The sequence below is a fragment of the Rousettus aegyptiacus genome, unplaced genomic scaffold, assembly GCF_014176215.1.
Source record: "Rousettus aegyptiacus isolate mRouAeg1 unplaced genomic scaffold, mRouAeg1.p scaffold_m13_p_11, whole genome shotgun sequence".
NCBI lineage: Eukaryota > Metazoa > Chordata > Mammalia > Chiroptera > Pteropodidae > Rousettus > Rousettus aegyptiacus.
The window spans coordinates 15,857,803-15,879,243 of NW_023416286.1; the positions used below are offsets into that span (position 1 = coordinate 15,857,803).

General features: G+C 38.0%; 1 protein-coding gene and 1 non-coding gene across 3 annotated transcripts in view; one reads left to right on the forward strand and one right to left on the reverse strand.

Annotated features, from left to right (window-relative positions):
- Positions 1-21,441, reverse strand: part of FOXO1 (forkhead box O1) — an 83,545-nt gene that overhangs the window by 47,999 nt on the left and 14,105 nt on the right. The gene's annotated exons all lie outside the window — the stretch shown is intronic.
- On the forward strand, positions 13,144-13,248 carry LOC118609459. Its single transcript, XR_004953441.1, has one exon. It is a non-coding gene; the product is annotated as a U6 spliceosomal RNA (small nuclear RNA).

Here is a 21,441-nt window from a genome sequence, read left to right on the forward strand (position 1 = left end):
AAGGTTAATTTGTACTTCCTTTTGAAAGGATGTAATTTCCATGTTTTATGTATCAGTATACACAGTATTATATGCCTGGTGTATGTAAAGAATTATGCATGAATACCTGTTAGTGTGAGTCCATTTATGCAATGACACGGAAAATACAAGTTTGAAGGAGCCTATCTTTTGATGTCAAAACAGCTGGTGATCTTCTTAGAAAAATAAAAACCAATTTGTCCATTGTACACTATAGATAGTTAACCAGCATTTGACCAGGAAAACAAAGTGAAACATTCCTCCTGGTTTTTAAACTAAGAACAGTAGAATAGCACTGTCTTTAAGAAAGACTGGGTTTGCATATGTTCAAATTGGTGTCCGAAAATATTCTACAGGGGGAAAAGAAAATCCCTCAAGGCCAAAGGTTCTTAACATGGAGCCTATGGATAGAATTCAAAGGATTTAGGAAACTTAGGTAACAAGGTAGAAAAAACACACATTTTTATTTTTTCTAACCTTTCGCTGAAACATAGCATTTCTTTCCTTTATGAAAACCGACAATGTATTAGCAGTACCTGTGACTTTGACACCAATGGAACTTTGATACTTTTATATTATAGTTGCTGACAAAAATTCAAAATATTATTTACTTTTGATGAGTAATTACCTCAAAATTACGGTGACTGGCCACTAAATCCTGTTATTTTAATGTAGTGATAAAGAAGCACATCTGTTATCATATGACCATTCTGATAACTGTATTCATTGTCACTGGTTTTCTTCGCAACCCTACGTGCTGTTCATAACTAAGGATGCCCAGAGCAGGGAGGAAGACGAGCACAGCGGAAAAGGAGAGAAGAGAGAACAACATATATGTCTGTAACAGTGAAATTAAAAAATGGTGATTATGATGAGGCATCTGTCTATTTGGCACCATCTAAAACCAGCAAGAAATAATTGTACAACAAGGAGTGTTTAGTGTGTGAGGTTTAGGACACTGTGCCAGGAAACCTAAAGCATCCAAGTTGTAAAACATTCTAATAAGCAGGCAATCCAACGTCCAAGTTTCTGCCCTAACCTGTTCCTATGATTATGATTTTAAAACATCCCAGTGTCAGCAGGTTCACTGTGAGTCAGACCTGAAATAATAAATGGCTTATTTTCCATCCTGATGGAGGAAATACATCATGGCTCATTGTGGCTCACTTAACTGAGGCTGTTTTTACAGGAAAATATAAAAATAAATAAGTCATCCCGCCTTAGCATTTTAATTTTTTTTATAAACAAAGCTCTATACTATAATTCACTTTAAAAAGGCATGTTTTCAATATAAGCTATGAAAGAAATACTTCATAAATACCTAGAAGGAAAAATAATATAAACAGTAAGAAAATTAAGTTTTTGACCAACAAATACCTGGTGGGACAAGATAACCAATTAAATGCATGCATTTCATCAAGATAAAAAAGTGCTGCTTATTGAAACTGCTAACCACATGATAATGTTGTTAATGACAGCCAAACTCTTTCACCACCATTTAAGGTTGCCAGATTTTATAAAACTACATTTATTTATACACAAACATATACATACATTTCAGTACCCCAAGTCTTAGTTATTACAAGCTCTCAGTTAAAAGTTAAGGGGAACGTGACATCTTCAACACAAATGGATGCCTATTCAATGACATCTATACTGCATATAGACTGTAAAATCCATCATGTCTGCAGATAAAATTACTAGAATGAGCAAGCAGCATATCCTGAGAACAATGAGTTTGTTTTGTTCTGCTATTTAAACATATTCTACATGACCTTACGGGTTCTGAAGACCACTGATGACACCACTTTAGAATATAATCTTGTTTATTACCAAAATTGTGCTAAAGTGGGTTCAGTACATTAAAAAAAAGAAAACCTTTTCTAACAAGACATAATCACTGTAGCCAATATCAGGTAAGTATAGTACATATTTCAGGGTATGACCTATTAGTTTAGAATTATATATAAGCTTCTCAGTGAATAATACATCTGAAGACAAAAGAATCCATAGCTCTGCCAATTTATTACATTGAGAGAGTGAAGCAATCATTCCATCCCATCTCCATGACATAGTGCTGGGCGGTAACACAAGTTGCTAGGAGTTCCCACTGACTTATCTGCCCATTCCCTTCTCACCTGACTCTTCTCATGCCCCCTAAACACAAATGGGGAAATAGGGAAAGGACACATATAAAGGCAAACAGAAGAAACTGTATTTCAGTGTAGTGGTGTTCTTATTTTCCAGTATTAACGAATTTTAAACTCTACACTCTCGAGCCATTTTCTCTCTCCTGCCATCACAGATACAGCATTATTGACAGTTAAAATAACAAACAAACAAAAAACCTAAGAGCTAGTGGGCATGGCTTTGCCCTGCCTTCTGCAGAAATCACCAAGAACAGGGTCAGTAGGCTCTTAGAGACCTGTCAGAGAAGTCGCTGTACTTGGAAGTTCCAGTTCTCTATTTTCCATTTATTAGTTGTCGCACCATGGAGACCTAAAGTCTCGTGGACAAAAAATCTGGGCTTTACCACCTTTCCCATCAGGTTCTATCAAGCTGAAATGGGATAGAGTATGGGGGTGAGGGGGAAATTATACGGTCTCCATGAATCTGTAAAATTAAGTATCAGGATGACACCTCAGGTTTTCAAACTTAGGAAAAAAACAGAAAGGATTCTTGATGTGTGTTATGATGTGTGTTACACACACACACACACATATATACACACACAAATACATATACATACAAAACTGCAATTATACCTAAGATTTCTTTAAAAAGGTAAGCTGACCCTACAATTTCTATGGCTCAGAAATTTTAAAGTCCTAGGAACAAAATTTCTTGGTTTTTTTTAAGTCAATTTCACTGGTGGTTTATCAATTGATCTCAAATTTTAATGTCAACTTTTAAAAAGAGGAAGTGATTCACAAATTTTATTTTCCCTTTTTCCATACTTTTTTGATGAGCAATATGCAGGAAAAGAACTAAACTTTTACCTGCCACAATTTTAAGATATCTGTTAGATGCTCCTAAGTATTTGAACCTTGAGATCTTGGTTAAAAAGAATAACTAACACACATAAACTCTTATTTCTCCATAAGGATTATCACTAAGTCAATGAAACACAGCAAAGTCAAAGTATCCTCTTTTGAAAGGTGGTATGTGTGCTAGAGGCAGGGTGTGTGTGTGAAGAAAAGCTACAAGTAGGAAGAGAGTGAAAAGAAAGGTCAGTAGCCTGTCATCTCTCTCTTCCTTAGGCACAGAAGGATGTGACACAGTTACATGTGGTTTACAAGAGGCCTCCTCTCTTGATCTGTTTCTCCAACCCTTCCCCAATCTAAATCAATCTTTATTTTCAGTTTGGTGTTTTAAAAAAAGTTACCACACACAGAGGGTCTTTAAGTCTGAGACTTTAATCACATCAAAGTCTAGAACTTCAAAGTTACAGTTCCACGGCAACAGCAACTTGGCTCCCATATGCAATTTGAGTGTTACTGTGTAAGGTAGTCTCTCTGATTTAAGACCCTGCTTGATGTGTGTGGGGGCAGTGTGACCAAGTCACAGGCACTATGAATTTGAATTTCCTAACTTGGTTGAGTTTAGTGGGGCGTTATCATCTGCATTTAAAACAGGTCCCCAAAGAGGAAGCACATTAAGGTCACTTGAACAAACATGAACTCGGGCCTCAACGGAATCATCTGACTGATTGCCTGGCAGCCCCGTTTATTCGGTTTTATAGTCTTCAATCAGGATCCTGGAACCAGGACTGTCAGGACAACTCTTACAAAATTTAAAGTTGGACACTCACGGCTCGTACCATGAAATGGCTCATTTTTCTAAGAGCCCGTGAAGAGCTTTAACAGACAGAGAAAGTAAATCAAGCCCCTCCCCTAAAGAGAAAAAAAAAAAAAAACAGAGAAATAAACTAGCATCCAACTCAGCATTTCAACTAGTGGCGGTTACCTTTTCTCTACCATAGTGGTTTCCAAAGGTATTTTCCAGCAGTTCTAGTTCCTAGTTTCAGTGGCCACTCTATTTCAGGAATAAGAACAAAATTCAATAGAGACAGATGTTGGAAAAGTCCCAAGGAACTAACTTGGCGTCAGTGGTTATGTGCAAGTTCACCAGCCGTGCTTCTAAAAGCCAAACTGTCTGCTGCCTGCTTGGTCCCCACTATCCCATCTCCTCCTGTGCCTGAAATTTTTGAGGCTAGATCCCTACAACCATCAAGAGATGTGCTGACCAGGAGCTGGATCCACTTTAGACAAGCAAGAGCACCGCTGAGAATGTGACCCTCTCTTTCAAAGTACAATCCTGCGATATGATGGCATCACATTTAATTCATCTGAAAATGCTACCCAGAAAGTAGCCTACATGACTCAATGTCACTGAAATGATAAAAGACCTGAAAATATAGTCAGTCCATCTCATTTCGCAAAAAGAAAAGCTAAGGAACAGAGGGACAAGTTTTCTTATAAAGGGTTTTGTCACTGAGAATGATGCTAAATAATGAAAAATTTCAGTGCTGCACAGTCGGTGGAAGGCCAAGGCCCTGGGCCCTCCAGAGAAAACGTACACGTGTAGCAATACCCCTCTCACCTGGCGGCCAGCCTTTCAACCTCCGCTGTTCAGAAAAGACTATTTGAACAAACAAGAACCAGAAAGAGCAGAAAGAAAGTGATGAAAGTAGAGTGCAGATCCATAGGGCACAGAGCACACCCTCCCCATGCCCAGTCTTAGACCCTCATCCAGAGCCTGCTGGATTTATATAAAATAAGGTCGCTTATTTAACATACACTCCATTATACAGGCCTCCTGAGAGGCCCTCCTAGTTTGGAGACCATTTTTAAGTAGCTAGGAGACCAATCAAAATATAGTTCAGAAGAGATATTTCAATACCTCTAGAAGGCATGAGGAGCCAGAAAAGGGGATGCTCCCAGTGCCCACCCCCAGTCGCCCTAGTAAGGTAGAAAGCATATGGTGAACTAGAAGGTACATTTGTGGAACAAGCACTTGCTGGGCATCTACTATGTCCTGGGTTCAAAGGAATGAAGAAAACAGACAGAAAATGTTTGTCCTTGTGTAGCCCATGCTCTAGAGAGGAGACTGACAGGCAGAACTCATGTGGTAGGGTCAGGTGGCGATAAATGCTATGAAAAAAAATTAAGCAGAGAGGGGAGTAGAAGGGATGTACTAGCGATGGGGGAGGCTACTATTATCAACAGAGCTGTCAGAGAACGGCACGTAGAAAAGGTAACATCTGAGTAAGGGAGGCGACATCAAGGAAGTCAGCCATTCAGATACCTGAAGAAAAGCGGTCAGGGGCAAAGGATGGTGCCAAAGCCTTGAGGAAGAAGGATGCCTGGCCTGCGAGAAGGTCAATGGGACCAGAAGGTATGAAAAGGAGGGGGAAAAGGTCGGAGAAATGACTAGGAAATTAGGCCAGAGAAGCCTCACAGGCTGTTGGAGGAACCTCAACTTTTACATGGAGGGAGCCAGGCAGCAGGGGAGGGTTTCTAGCAGAGAGAGACTTGCTCTGGCCCTACAGGCAGCAGGCTGAAGGGAAGTGAAGGCCCAAGCAGGAAACCAGGTAGGAGGTGTGGCAAAAAAAAAAAAAAAAAGAGTGAGAAATTATATGGCTTGGACAGGGGGCATCAGCAGAAGAGGTGAGAAGTGGAAGGAAATTGGGCTATTTTTGAAGATAGAGATGACAGAATTTTCTGATTAAATTGTATGTTGGGTGGGAAAGGAAGAAAAAAGGCCTTTCTGAATTCAAGTGTCTTAAAGTTATTTGTACTATTTACTTAAATGGAACACAAATATCTTAGTAGAACATTCTGAGAAAAGAATATTGCACACACAACCAAAGTTAAGGATCTCTACAGAGGGGCTAATGTTTCAAGAAATATGAAAAAGAGAGACGGAAATATTGATAAAAAGACAAGAAACAAAACAGGCACCTCTACAAAGTTCTGCAGAGGAAATGAGTCTTGAGGATGAGACAATGTAGATCTCATGAAGTGTTTGGGGGAAAAGATTTCAGATGAAGAGGCTTATTCAGCAAAGGGCAAAATGCACACAGGGAAGGACAAGAAGTCTATCAATAAAATCACAGATAGGAGCGGCAGAAAGGGATTTCATAATGGGGAGTCACTTGGCTGCACAAAAAGGCTATGAAGAGGAATGTTATGTATTACAGGAGGTAAATGTTAGAAGCTAGACAGAGACAGAACCAGACTGACATACAGAGGGAAGATGAAGCTTTGTTTCTGTGCTGAGTTGGGGTAGATGCAAGGGGAAAGAAACACAATTAAAATAAGACTTAAAGGATTCCCAAGGAATGAAAAACAATGAACTGGCACTACAAGGTAGTCTCAACGGAAAGAGGGGCCAGGGACAGGGGGAGATAAGTAGCAACTAACTTCAAGTGCCATATGCAATTCATAGGTAGTGGTTGTAGAGTCTTAGAGGAAATACTAACAAATTCTGAGTTTTTCAGGTGTTCTCTTTTGAAATGAAATCCTTTCTGCTCCAGACCTCCTACTTTAGCATGTAAGCATATACAAAGTCCCCACCCACCTTCCTGAATTCAAGCCACTTTAAAAATAAATAACTAAACAGACCTTTAAAATGTACAACAAAAGTATTAATCTCTACATGGAATCCAAATGGAATGAGAGGAAGAAAAATAATATTTTAGGGCACAATTTATCTCTAATGAATAAGGAAATAAAAAAGGTAAATGGTTATCAAGAACATTTGCCACTGAAAAGAGAAAGGTGGCTTATCTCTGCAGAGCTCAGATTCTTTTGACAGAAAAGGGGAAGACCGATAACATGCCTGGTATCCAGGGGCCTGATGGGGAATTCAGTCCCAGTCAATGGAGCAGAGCCACAGTACACAGGCCTCAATAGGCCAACACCACTGCTGTCCTAAGGTATCTATCCGAGTAAAGGAAAAATAAAAAGAATAACAAATGAGTTGGGAGGGTGGAGGGAGATCGGGGTCTGAAAACTGGAGAAAAAAGGTCAAGTAACAATGCTGAAGAATAAGAGGAAAGCAAAAACATTAACAGTATTTAATTAATTTCAGAGTTCCTAAGCTATTAAAGCATGGGCATTCTATGCCATACACAGGCACAACAAATGAGATTTATTATATGTGAAATTCTCTAGAGAGAATGAAAAGCTCTAGAGTGTAAGCCTAAGATTACAATGAACAAGAAATGAAGAGGTCTAGTTCTCACACACACTTTAGGCCACTGAACAAATAATAACCACTTCAGACTCATTTTTTCATTTGCAAAACAGAAACCAACATGTGACACACCTGTCAAAATTACAGCATCTGCATTTTTAAGTATTCTTTCCAGAGTAGTTTAAGATGTAAGAACTTTAAATGCACATATAAAAACACTAATTCATAATAAAATAAAATAAACACTCCTCATTCTTCCAAACTCCTAAGACCTCTGTTCCACATTATAGGATTACGTTTTGGTGATGAAGGCAGGAAGAAGAGTAAATGTCATTTAATTGAAGGCAGAATAGTTAAATCTAAGAGCCTGAAAGACAAATAGACATGAATTTGATTCCAGGTTGATATTTTTAACTACGTTATCTACCTAAAATATCTAAGTCCTGATTTCTACTTCGAAGAAAGGGAACAGGAACATTATCTACTTCATATGGATGGAATAAGAATTAGAACTAGCTATGCCCTTACCATACAGCACAAAATAAGTACTCAATAAAAGGTAGTTATCTCATAAGCTTGTCTCAATTTTTATTTCCACTGGCATTCTAGTAGTAAAAAGCAGTATAAAAATATGGCTGTTCCTACCTCTCAAAAAAACCTGTGAACTAGTGGTTGTCTACAAATGTTTGAGGCTGCTCGGAAGATTATCTGATGGATTGTTATTCTTTGGCATTACATAATTATTTGTATGCAGTATTACATCAGATCTGTACAATCTCACCTAAGTAATGAGTTTGACAGTTTCCTTATATTCTGTTAAAGACTTATCCTTCATTCTAAAATAAAAAATCTCAAATTTCATAACTGTGGAAAGAGCTAGAAGTACAGAAGAGGTGTTTATTTAAAATATATATATATATATATATATATGATTAAACTGGTGGAGTCTCCACATGACACTCTGAGATATCATTGCCCCAGTGCCAGCTCACTCAGGCAGCTTCTTTCTTTTCTGGCAAAGACAAATCTGCCTTTCCCAAGTCAAAGATATCTAAACAAAAGTAGCCATGCCTTTTGTCAATTCCTCTATTTCCTGAGCCCACTTCCACAACTGTAAAACTGGGCTTAGCAGGTAGTTATTTCAGGATTGTTGTGATGGTGAAAAGACAATACACAAAAAGTATATAGCTCTATGTCAAGCATACAAAGTGATAGAAAACAAAAAGTTAGCTCTTTGTTACTATCGTTACTGATAAATTTCAATCCTTTCAAACTTATTTTCCAGTTTCCTCCAATTTTGCCCATTCCCCAACAATTTACTAGAGCTATAAGCAAGCATGGAGGAGAAACAACTTCTCCAGATAGGAGAAGACTCCCCAGGGCATTATCTGCTTCTAAGGTTAAAATCAAAGATTTAAGCCTATGCCAGTCATTTTACATGGTTTTAGGTATGCTAACGGTTAACAGTTATACAGTTAAATCCTCAGCTGAAAGAATAATCTTTTATCAAGAGTATTGCTAAATCAAAATAAAATAATGTAATTTCAATTTATTCATCTTTCCTCTTACCATCTAAAGGAAAAGTTAAAAAATAAAATACAGGTAAAAGAGAACTAGTTTCTGAAAAATAACACAACCATTATATTGAAATACATTCCTCCAACTATCAAAAATGTGACCACAAGACATTAATCCATTCATTGGTAGGCTACGCCATGTACACAGGCTTTTTTAAGTGATAGTTGCTAACTGTTATTAATAAACCTTTTTTTTCTCTGTATGTATATCTGTGTATCCCAAGAATACCCAAAAGTCCGACCAGCAAACCTTCCAATGACAAAAAGCAAAATGAGAAAAGCAAGAAAATCAACGACAGAATTAAATTACACTGACAAGTTAGAATGCTCGGTTAAAAAAAAAAAAATCGAGATAAAATTCCAAGTTCGACAGTAATTTTTTAAAAATATGAAAAACTGAGGGAAATATGTTTGAAGGTAATCACAAAAATGTTTGCTGACCGCAAGCTTTACATGAACCATCAGAGTGACACAGACACTGATCAAACTGTTAGGGTCCTAGCCTGCATTAACCAAAGTATAATTTCTAGATCGCAGGAAATTATAGCCACATCATAGCTAAAGAAATAGCTGAGCTTTTTAGTAGCATACTTTAAGAAGGACACTGATAAAAGACAGTGCATCTCATAAAGAGAATAGAGGCCAGTTCTGCAAACTAGTCAAAGAAGTTCCCTATCTGCGGAGATAAACAGGGACTAGGTAACCCTCTGCAAGAAATGCTGAAAGAAGATATGACCTAGTCTCAATTCTAAATTTTATGCACCTTAAGATTATGTTCTTGTCATAGCATGGTAGTGCCATTCACAGAAAACAGGTCAGTAGTGTGATCAAAGCTGTCAGTGACTAACATTACTGCAAAAATGTCACTCATGAACTTCCTAAGATGATACAGAAATACTGTACTACAGGAGTTTTCATAAAAATTTACCAGAACCCACAAAAATGCTTTGCTTTAGCACATCTAAAAGTTGTACCATAAAAGAACAATAACCCAATATCATTTACCAGGTATTGCCCACTCTTATCCTACCACTTATAAAATTCTAGTACATATTGTGTAGTAAGAAAGGTAATGCCAATTAAAGAATGGGGGTGGGAATCATAGGCCAGAGTAACCATCTCACCATAAATTAAATGGTGGTTATCTAGAGGAATTGCAGGGCAACACCGTATATGAGTTTAATACTTTTAAAGTTTATCAGCTCCATTCTGAATTATTTTTTGGAAATTTTCCAAGTATATGTAATTATCCACTTTCTCAATCTATTATCTTTTTTGTAAACATATGAACGAACATGTTTATAACTTCTAATGAGATTATTTCACTAATTAAAATAACTATCTCATAGAGAATTATAGTTTTTTATATACTTAAAAACAATATACATTTCCGCATTAAAGATTTGTGTGCATTTTCAAAAGGTCTTTGCCAACCAATTATAAAATAGTTTCAAATGTTATTGAAAAGTAACAAAAAGTCTAGTGCTATGTAAAGTTTTAATTGGATAAATTCGAGTAAGATCATGAAAGTACTATTTATAAGTGGATTATTAAAGACAAAGCTGCTTAAAACTTTAATGCAATGCATTACCACACAGAATTGAAATGTAAAATATAGTAAATTAATCTAGATTCAAGCCAAAAAAAGGGAATAAAAGCATTACTATGACTACCATACAAGTGGCATTTGATAAAACTGTTTATTATGACCTAAAACTAATTTGACATGGTACGAACATACTAATGATTAAGTATTAAACAGAGTGTCTAAAAACTCTTACAGGATCTCCTCAGTAAATAAAATATGGTATCAACAACTTATACTACTTGTCATCCCCAAAGTTAATTAACAGATTACTTTTCCAACAAATACAGCAAATTCTGAATACTGTTCAGTAAGTGTCCATAATTTCCCACCATGAACACTGAAGAAGAGCAAAAAATCCACAGGTGGCCCAATAGAAAATTTCAGAGTTTATAATACTTAAATTTCCATTAGCTTAAACTCAATTAAAAACAGTCTAATTTTTCACAAAGAGGGAGAAAGTGGTTATATGACCTTGTGGTAATTCTATATTAAGGCAACTGCCTCTTTAAGATATTTTAGGTGCAAATTAAAGGAAAACAAGGCTTGTATTAGGTACATTATAGAAACAACTACCTTCCTATTACCATTTGAAGACACGCCTTAGCATGTGCACATGTCAAAAGCAATACAGGAGGACAATAGAGATTATCATCTCTATTTTACAGATGCTGAAACTGAAACAAGAGAGGTTAATAACACACCCAACCAGAGACCAGAGATGGTGAAAATCTTTTTCAGCTTTACTACTCTTAATTTTAAAGCTTAAGACTATTTCAGAAAGTCTCTGTTCTATGATACATATTATTGAGATAGGATTTTTAAAAAAATCCTAGCTAGCAGACATTTTGGTAATGGGACATATATTTTTAACTAACTCCACCACTTAAAACATTATAAAATCCCCAAGTTTCCTGACAAAAGAACCAAGTAAGATCCTAAGCCATTACAATGGTTTAACGTAAGTGATAAACATTTCACAAAACTGAAAACCTAACACTGTTTTCTGAAGCTGTACTATCAATGAGAGATCTCTTGTCCCACACCTTGCAATGGTCTCTGTGTCAGGAGGGTTAATTCCAGGTCAGTTAAGATTCCCAATTTTCTTGAAACTACTAGATAGAAGATCCAGAGGTAACTCTGTGCACTAGTGAACTGTTAAACACCCACAGAAATGATAACTGGGTTATTAACAACGTAGGAAACTCTACTTGTGCCTCTCCCCCTTCAAAACCCAACCTCAGTGTGAAGCTCTCCGTGTGCTCTCACTTGGGGAAAGATGCCTAGTTTCACTTGCAGACAATGATTGCTGAACTTCCCTAAAACTAGGTACACCAGACTGCCCAAGCTGACATCAGCCTTGATTCCTTAAAGCCAGAATACAAACTTCACTCCCCCTAATGCTGAAGGCCCCAGCTATTCACTTGATCCCAAGGGTGATGACACTAGCAACTGCCCTTTGTGCAACAAACTTCAATCTGGCCTCAGGGCCCAAAACTCCTAAAATTTCACAACTTCTTTCTAAACAGCTAGTACCAGAGGTGTTATGATGTCCAGTAAGAATTAAGAAATGTATATATATGACTTGGGGACATAAAACTTCCTTTTGCCAATTTTTCTTTACTCCTCCCTCTTTTGTTAATTTCCTAGATCATGAGCATCAGAACCCTGCAATCACCTCTGCTCTTCTCCAGTTCCATCCACAGTCAAGCAATTTTGTCAGAATTTCCTTCCCAAACCTAGGCCTTCTTGTAATCTGAGCAACAAGGTCAATGCCCCCAACTCTCCCTACCACCTCCATCCATTTTCCCCAAGCCCAGATGGATCATATTCACTCACCTGCTGAAAAACCTTTAATATTCTATAAAATAGCTTGTGTGTATTCTTCCAAATTGTCAATTGCATAAAAGATGAAAACTTGAACTGTTCAAAGATGACTAAAAAAGGTAAAGCTTAAAAGCACTGTGTGACCCTGCACTGGATCCTGTACCAGGAAAAAAAGAAAGTTGCCCTTAAGGACATTTGTTGAGAAGCTGACAAGATTGTAACATGGAATAAAAAAAAAAAATGGGATGAAAAATGCTATATGAATGATAAATTTCCTGAATGTGATAGCTGTACTATGGATACATAAGAGATGACTTTCGTTCTTTGGAAATATACACTGAAACATTAAAGAATAAAGCAACACCACTTATATCAGCTACTCTTGAATGGGTTGGAGGAAAATATGTGTGTATTAATTTTATGTCCATATAAATTTACACAAGCATACATATTTACATAAGAATGCTAGCAAATATGGCATTGTTAAAAACTGGTGAATCTGAGGGGGGTGGAAGTAAGCCCAAAGAGGGTAAAGGGGATCAAATACATGGTGACAGACTTTGATGAGCACACAATGCAATATACAGATAATGTATAATATTGTTCACTTGAAATTTATATATCATTAACCAGTGTCACCCACATAAATAGATAAATGAATTTTAAAAAACTGGTGAATCTGGGTAAAGAGTGTAGAGAAGTTCTTCATATTATTCTTTAAGTTTATTTTTTGAAACTATTTCAAAATAATTTTTAAAACCCTTTGAGGGGTACAAGTAAACTTTTCATGGTGATATGTTAATCATTTTCATTATAGTAATGTCTCACGAGTGCATACATATGTCAAAACATATCAAATTATACACTTTAGATATGCACCATTTATGTATATCAGTTATATCTCAATAAAGCAATTTCTTTAAAAAAACACATTCAGATCTCACTTCAGCATCACATACTAAAATTGGAATGATACAGAGAAGATTAACATGGCTCCTGTGCAAGGATGACATGAAAATTCGTGAAGCATTCCATATATATATATATATATAAAATTCAAAGTTCTTATGAGAATTTCAGTCTTCGCGGGCTCTCCCACAACCTTTCTCAACACACCTTGTAACCCTCTGGCCTTCTCATCCCTGTTCTACACTCTTCACCCGCCCCTCCCATAATCCTAAAGAACTCACTGTACTATCCGAGCTTGTCTTTCTTCTGTTTTGTTCATTCTACTACATCCTGGAAAAGTGATAAATGGAATTTAGACTCAAATTTCAGCTGTGTCTAGTCACTGCTCAGTTGGAAGCCCAGTTCCTCATCTGTGAAATGGGGATTTCGGCCACCTACTGAAAAGATGTTCATGGGAACTGGCAGGTGACTGAGATCCAAGTTAACTGAGGTGGAAAGTGTGAGAGTACTTTGTAAACCAAAAGACTACAAAACAGTGTTGAGTGTCATTACCTCTATACGTCTAAAGAGCCCTTTAGTTTCAGCCTTATTCCCAAAGTTTTCCCCCAGGAACCTTCTCTGAAATAGCACCTTCTCTAAAATAGACTCGCCTCTCCCCTGAATTCCACAGTACTATTTCTTTGTGAGTCCACCTCCGGTCAACCATGTTCAGCACAAGTCTACCTTGTGAATAAAATCACCTATGTTTCGCTATGTCCCCAAGTGTAACAGCCTCATCTTTATGTGCCAGCTTGCACATATGTAAAAGCTCAATATTTGAATTCAAATGTGTATTGAATTACAATTAGACCCCAATCGTTAAACAGGCCCAGCCAGTTAAGTAGCAACAAGAAGTTGTAACAATATGTTCTGAACAGCCTATAACTTCATTCACAACTTGTGAATATATAAAGGCCCTCCTTTCACAAACTTGGTTGTGGGCCTTAGCTAAAACCTGGGAGGAAACCACTGGGAGACCGAGTTTCCCTGTGAGGCTTTTGGCTCCAAGCAGCCCTTCTGGCGCACTGGGTTCTCTAAGAGGAAGCTACAGATAGGATTCAGTGTGAGTGCTAGGGGAGTTAGTGTACATCATTCTGAAACCAGAGGACCTAGAAGACAGATGGGAACTGGCAGTCAAGAAGGCTCCGGAAAGAACAAGTAGCTGAGTGTGAGCTTTTCTCAGGCTCAGCACTCAAGCCCATCGACATATGGTGTGATAAGAACTTTGTTACATCACATTTAGTATTTTTAACATACTAAATAATGCTCACTGCTTTTTAAAAAAGAGTATCTTCTACCTTTCTACCTCTAAAAAACAAGGAAAGGAGGTTTAAAATGTAATTAGCTAAACCAGTAACCCCAGAGCTGCCAAAATGCTAGGCATTTTGTTCTAAGAATTCAACTACTGTTAAACAGCAAGGGGAACTGAAACCCCCAAAATCTCTGATTATATAGAAAACCTGTGTGTAGTTTAAACACATGCATGCTGGGGGAATCCTTTGAAACAGTCTAAGCTGTTTTTGTTTTAGTTCCTGCTAAAAGAGCAGAAAAATATCTGACAATACTGGGAAAACCAGGAAAGGCTTGCCATTTAATGATTGGTCTGGTAAACAAGAAAAAGGACTAAAAACTATCTATTTCCCTTCTCCCAACTCCCTTTAAAGTACTGTGAAGGCTACGGCTTTGGCAACAACACCGCCATTTTCTTTCTTTAAATCTTTTAAATTTCTGAAAGGGGAGAAAAGTTGCCTTGAGGTAACAGCACCAAGATGCCCTCCTGGCACCACTCTGCTGGAATGTGGTTCAGAATGAGAACAGAAAAGGGCAACGCGCCACACAGGTATTAACTTCCCATCCCAAAGAAGCTTACTGAGGTACAGGGAAAATTTCTGCCTTACATAAATTATGTTGAGGGGGTAATTAAGTAAAAAAAAGAATAAGCCATTATGATTAATAAAGAAAAATGAAGAGGATACAAAAAATTATTGCCAGTCTTCGCTCCAGAGTTCGCAATCCTGTGAGGCTGAAGGAGGCCGGGCTTGGGGTCCTTCAGAAGGTGGGAGTGGCAGCGCTGTGCTGGGGAAGAGCTCACCGCCAAAAAGGTCTTATGCTCAAACTTCACAGCGTAACAAAGCAGCCTAACAAAGGAGACCTAAGAACTAGAAGATAAGGTTAGAGCCACTATTTCAAAAATAGGAATGTGGCCTCACACTATGTGTCAAAATTAACTCAAAAGGATCAAAGACCTAAATGTAAGAACTAATACTAGTAGACTCTTAAAAGAAAAGTTAAGTGTAAATCATGACCTTAGATTAGGAAATGGTTTCCTAGACATGATAACAAAAGCACATGCAACAAAAGGAAACAATAGGTAGGTTGGACCTCATCAAAATGAAAAACTTTTGTATTTCAAAGAATACCACCACCATTTCTACAACCATGTTCATAGCAGCAGTAGTCACAGTAGCCAAAATCTGGAAGCAACTCAAGTCTCCACTGATGAATGAATAAACAAAATGTAGTGTGTGTTTGCATCTCACAGGCCCACTGTAGCAAACATCCTTGGAAAATGCAGTGGGGTCAGTTAAACCTCTGCCACTTAGAAGTGTCACAACAAGCTGTACATTCCTGGGCAAGTTCTTCTAACTCTGGATCTCCTGATAATACTTACTTTAAAAAGTTGCTGCGAGAATGAAACAAAATCTACAGTACGCCTTGCATAGTACCTGGCACCCAAGTATGAGCTGAATAAGTGATAGTAATTATAAACAATGACACTTCTTCAACATTGACTACATGCCAGACACTGTTCTTTAAGCACTTTACGTATATTAACTCGTACATTTCTCACAGCAACCTTCAATCATTATTGCCCCAATCTATAGACAAGGAAACTGAGGTAGAGATTAAGAATTTCACTCACAAGTGAAAGTCTACATTCAAAAATCAGACAGATTCCCAACTGGACAGGTAGCAGCACTTCTAGTAGTAGAGGCAGTAGGCAGTAGCTATTGGTCCTAGCATACAATCTCACAACAGTTCCAAGTTGGGATTTCACTCTTTGACCTAAGTCTTCCTATCTGTCAAATTTTAACCAACTCTAAAAGTGCCAGTCTCCTATTTTCTGCTTTTTATATACTCTGTTCCATGCTACAGTAATGATTATAGCTACCATTTATAAAACACTTCCTACATGCCAAATACTGCACTACAACATCTCATATTTTACTAAATTCTCATAGCTTATAAGAGAGTTGCTATCTATATTTTCTAGATGAGAAAAAGTACAGCATAGTGAGGTCAATCACTCAAGTGACAAAGCTGCTAAGGGAGAATTCGACCCACACAGTGTTGACTAGCAAAACCCAAGCTCTTAACCTACTCTAGGATACTGACTTCCTCAGCCACTATTAACTGTATGAGACTATCAAATCTATGGCTCAGATAACCTAAACTACAGAATTTCAGAAAACTTTTATGTTTACCTGTCAATTAACTATAAATGAGAGTCAAATTTTTGCAGCACCACACATTAGGGACATTTCCAAGTTGCAATAACACATTTTTACCAAGGCCATTACTTTACAGTGTTAGGTCTGCCCACTTTTCTTCTTTTTCATTCTTAAAATTTGTTTTTCTGCCAGCATAGTTTAGTAATAGAGCAGAGTAGAATACTGTGGAGGATGCTCTTCCTTTCTAAATTGTAACATCATAGATTGGTTTAGATTAGGTTAGTACAATGGTAAAAGTGAACTAGATTATTTAAGGACCTGGTAATTTAAAAGGTTGCTCTAAAAAACCCTATCAAGCCAAAAGAAAACTTCACCATCACCACCATTTACAGAGAATTATTAAAAGTGATGTAAGGAAGACAACACGAAAGAATAGATTTTGCGTCCTCATCAAGAAAAATGTCACAAGTTATTTTCTAAATGTTATTATGCATGAGGAACCACACTCAGGTGTTTCCAGAGACCAGGAAAGAGAAGAATCATGCCCTGAAAAGCTTGCAGTCCGAGGAGAGACAAAGTGAGAAACAAAACCAGGAGAAAGCTCAACTTTTGTGAGGATCAGAAGAAAGGCAGAGATCTCATTGATCTGGGAGGAAATCAAGAAAGTTTCATAAAGGAGGTGGCAAAAGAGGTCTAGAGAGGAGGAAGGAAGCATCGCAGGAATGGGGCGGGACCAACGCCCATGGATGAAGCTGTGAGGACCAGACCTGGCCATGCATGGGCTGAGCATTTTGCTAACACACACCCCAGGAGCTCAGGGTTTCAGAAGGCAGCAGCTGTCCTAAGAAAACTCATGCCCTCCTGACAATGATGAGAAGAACTGAAGCAAACTTTACATTCATGCTATGCTGAGGCCAGAGAGCCTAAGAAAGTTCTGGAAGTTTTTTTAAATCACTTAGTAAAACTTAAAGGGATTTTAATGTTTATTAAATCTAAATTATTTTCATTTTAAAGAAAAAAATATAGGGTAACTTTACATAGAGCAGGGTTTCTCAACCTCAGTAATTCTGACATTTGAGGCCAGGGGTTTTTTTTGTTTTTGTTTTTGTTTTTGTTTTTTTTGCGGAGTGGGGGGCACATCTATTTTTGAGCATTGCAGGATGTTTAACAGTAATCCTGGTCTTTCCTCTCAAAATACCAGTAGCAATTCCCCCAAATTTTGACACTTAAAAATGTTTCCAAAATTGTCAAAAGCCCGGGAGCGGGGCGGGGGGGGGGGGGGGACTCGTCCTCAGTTGAAAATCAGCAGCCTAGTCTTTTATACAGGAAAAATGGAGAAATACTTAGAATTTTTTTCTTTTCCCCATCTATCTGAAAAAAATTTCTGCAGATAAAACAGACCCAGGACAGGGGAGACAGTTTTGTCTTCTTTTGTGGCAACCCCAATCTCTTGGCCCCCCAATCTCTTGGTCCCACAACCATTCCAGAAGGATTGTTTTCTTTTTACAGATGATGAAACCTATACTCAGTGTTAACTTGTCGAAACTTCTGCTGAACTCAACAGCTTGAATGCATTTGGTAACAATACTCAAGGTTCTAACCACTAATGTCCCAAGGAGCCCTCTTAAGTAAATGAAAAAAGTCCATTACTTCAAGAAAACAAATATTGATAACCCTCTACATAATCCTATGCTCAAATGGCACAAATCCTCTCCATTAGCAACTACTTGTTCAGAAAAAAATCTAACATGCCACCACTTCATACAAGAAACATATGCAAAAGCAGCTGAAATAATCCCACTGTAGAATGACATGAATTTTTAAGGGCTACATGAGAAGGCAGGGAAAATGAACGAAAGTTGCAAGCAAGATCCAAAGTCAAGCAATACCTGCCTCTGAAGCCCAGGCTATCACTGCCTCTGAATCACACTACTCTTTTCAGGCTTTTTTCAAAGCAAAACCAAAGCCTTTCTCTTAGCAAGCAGAATCCTGGTAGTTACACAGGCCAAGTGATGGTCTAGCAAGAAAGGCAACTTTGGCACCCCACAACTCCCATAGATTCCAGGAGGGCAGTCGAGAGCAAGCCGCACGGTCTCCCTCTGCCTCAGTTTCCTATCCATGCAGTGGAGATACTTCCAAAGGGTAAAGACTGACCAGCACTTCGTAAAGTTTGGATGACAGCTTAAGAACTTCACCTTAAATGAGGTGATCCCTGTCCCTTAAATGAGGGCTCAGTAGCCTTCTTGAAGCTTAATCTCACCCCAAGAACAAAATCCTTTCTGTCCAAATGGGGCCAGTTATCTGTTCTACTTGTCAACCCCTAGAGCATCAACAGGCCATCTACCTGTGAAAGCAAGCACTTTTCCTCCTCCTATGCAGTATGTGGAGGGGTGACATAGCCCAGAGTGAAACAGACTAGAGCCACCCATTTACCTGGTGAGGAAAACATGGGGCAACTCCCTTTTGCCACACTGTCAGCCATAACTAGGTCATTTGGTCAGCTTCTCCCAACTGCTCATTAATCATCATCACAAATGTACTCCTCAGAGGACAAGAAAATTTACTAACCCAAAGGCTCACCATCATAGTTTTTCATCTCTAAGAGTCTAGTTAACCAGCTGGACAAGTCAGCAAAACTTCTGTCTTAGGATTGTGGGTATGTACATTATTTAGATTCTATTAATTAATTGATTATATGTTTGTTGATTTTATTTTACCTTTGTATTTCCAGCTTAAAGTCCTACTGTTTTCTCCCAGATTCCAAAGATAATCATCTCTCTGCAAAATTATAGATATTAGAGGGAAGTCTGCTAGTTCTGAAAAGACCCCAACTTCAGTTCTGGAACATCCTAGTTATCTAAGGGCATCCACTTAAAAGAGAACATACATTTAACCAAGGATCTCCAGGCATGTTTTATAGACACTGGCACTGGCTGGCCAACTATCACTATCCAAAATTACAGGTGGAGAAACTGAGACAGAAGGAAATTGAAACATACATCCCCAACAATTTGTGATTAACACAAACTAGTCTTCCTCTCCCACCTCAGCCTACTCCATGCAAAACTAAGTAGATAAAGCTTCCATGTGAAATGACAAGGAGAATGGAGACTTTACTGCCTCCAACAGGAAGACAAAAGTTTCTGGGAGGGGGATGAGATGGGAAGATAAAAGGACGACCAATTAGAAACCAGACATAGGGTCAGAGCCAAAACCAATGGAACGGGAGAAATGCTCATGATATAAGATCCTCACAAGCGTCCAGAGGGATGTGCCAGCTTACACATTCGGCGTTGGCCTAGGCATTTCCCAAGAGGTTTATAGAAACTTATAGCCCTTAATATGGGAGATCTCAATTCCATAAAGCCTGGTTTGACTGGTTCAAATCTATGTAATCAACAGATAAAACATCTATGGGAATTATTCACCCAATATTCATCTATGGGGCAGCATTCTCTCTCATCTCTGTTAAAGTACAAAAACCATACAACTCTTCACTTTTACCTCCTTTTACTAATGTGGAGACATCTCCAATCAATGGTATCACACTCTCTAGGGCAGAAATTAAAATTTAAAACTTTGAAACATGAAGTTAGCCAACATCACCCATCTCAAAGTTAATAATTTCTGCATTTCACACAGATAGAGAAGGAAGGCTACACAATTTGCTAAACTAAACTATGGCTAAAGACAATTCAAGATTCACTACTGAAAAGCACGAACACACTAATTTTTTAGCTCAATGCAAACAGCTGATGACAACATGCTCCTACAATAATGCTGATCTGGCTATGATTACTCATCTTGCACCTTGGTGTGGTTCTCTCCTCCCCATAAAGTCAAATATAAGTTAACTGCACATCACAAATGGGATCGATTTTGGAGTACAGATTCAATGGAAATTTACATCTATATATCCAGACAACCTGACACTGGAAAAACTATTTCCTTCCTGCCTATTTACCAATATATAAACTGAAGTTAGTAAAAATATCTTTCAAGACAGATACTTACAGATTTTTAGCTTAAAAGCCCAGAATACACAGCATCATGGTGCCCCTAGAAGAGGCCACACCACCAATTAGCTGCGTATTTCACTGGCTATTGCCCCCTCCCGACCCTCACCCCCATCTACAGCAGAATACTTGATCTGGGGTTCTGAGTTTTGACAATGTACAGAAATCTAAGTCTTCTGAAGGGCTCTGAAGAGTTAAGACTGGTGATCTTGGAAAAGAATAATGATGGGAACTGGGTTCATGTACCTGAAGGGGAAATAAATTAAGCTAATTCAATGTAGCTCCCAGAACTAGAAGCAAGTTGGGAGTGTGGGAGGGAAGGAATTACAGGTGAACACACAGGCTCAAAACGGAAACAAAACTTAGCAGTGGGAGTAGAAGATTCTCAAAACCTCCAAATAGCCATGCAGAGCCTCCTGTATCAACTGGTACTTTTAATATTTATTCAAACTAAGACTCATACCTTCTGTTACACAAAGTCAATAAACAGCCCTTGGGCCAAAACACAGGAACTAGGAAATAAAGGGGATCTGCCACCTCTTAAAGATAACTCCTATAGATAACTTGTCAGACAGTAAATCTTCTACTTGTAAATACTTCTGAATGGGATTAGACCTACTAGTAATTCAGTGACCATTCCCAACAGCAGCAGTAAATACAACAGGGCTGTTGTGATGAAGTAGAACATATCGATAACCAGCAATGACCTTTAAAGGAACTTTTCACCTAATTTACATTAATAGGCTGGAGAAATTTATGCAAATCAAACATTTTAAATGAGGGGGCTGAAAATGAGAAGGAAAAAGCAAAGGAAGAGA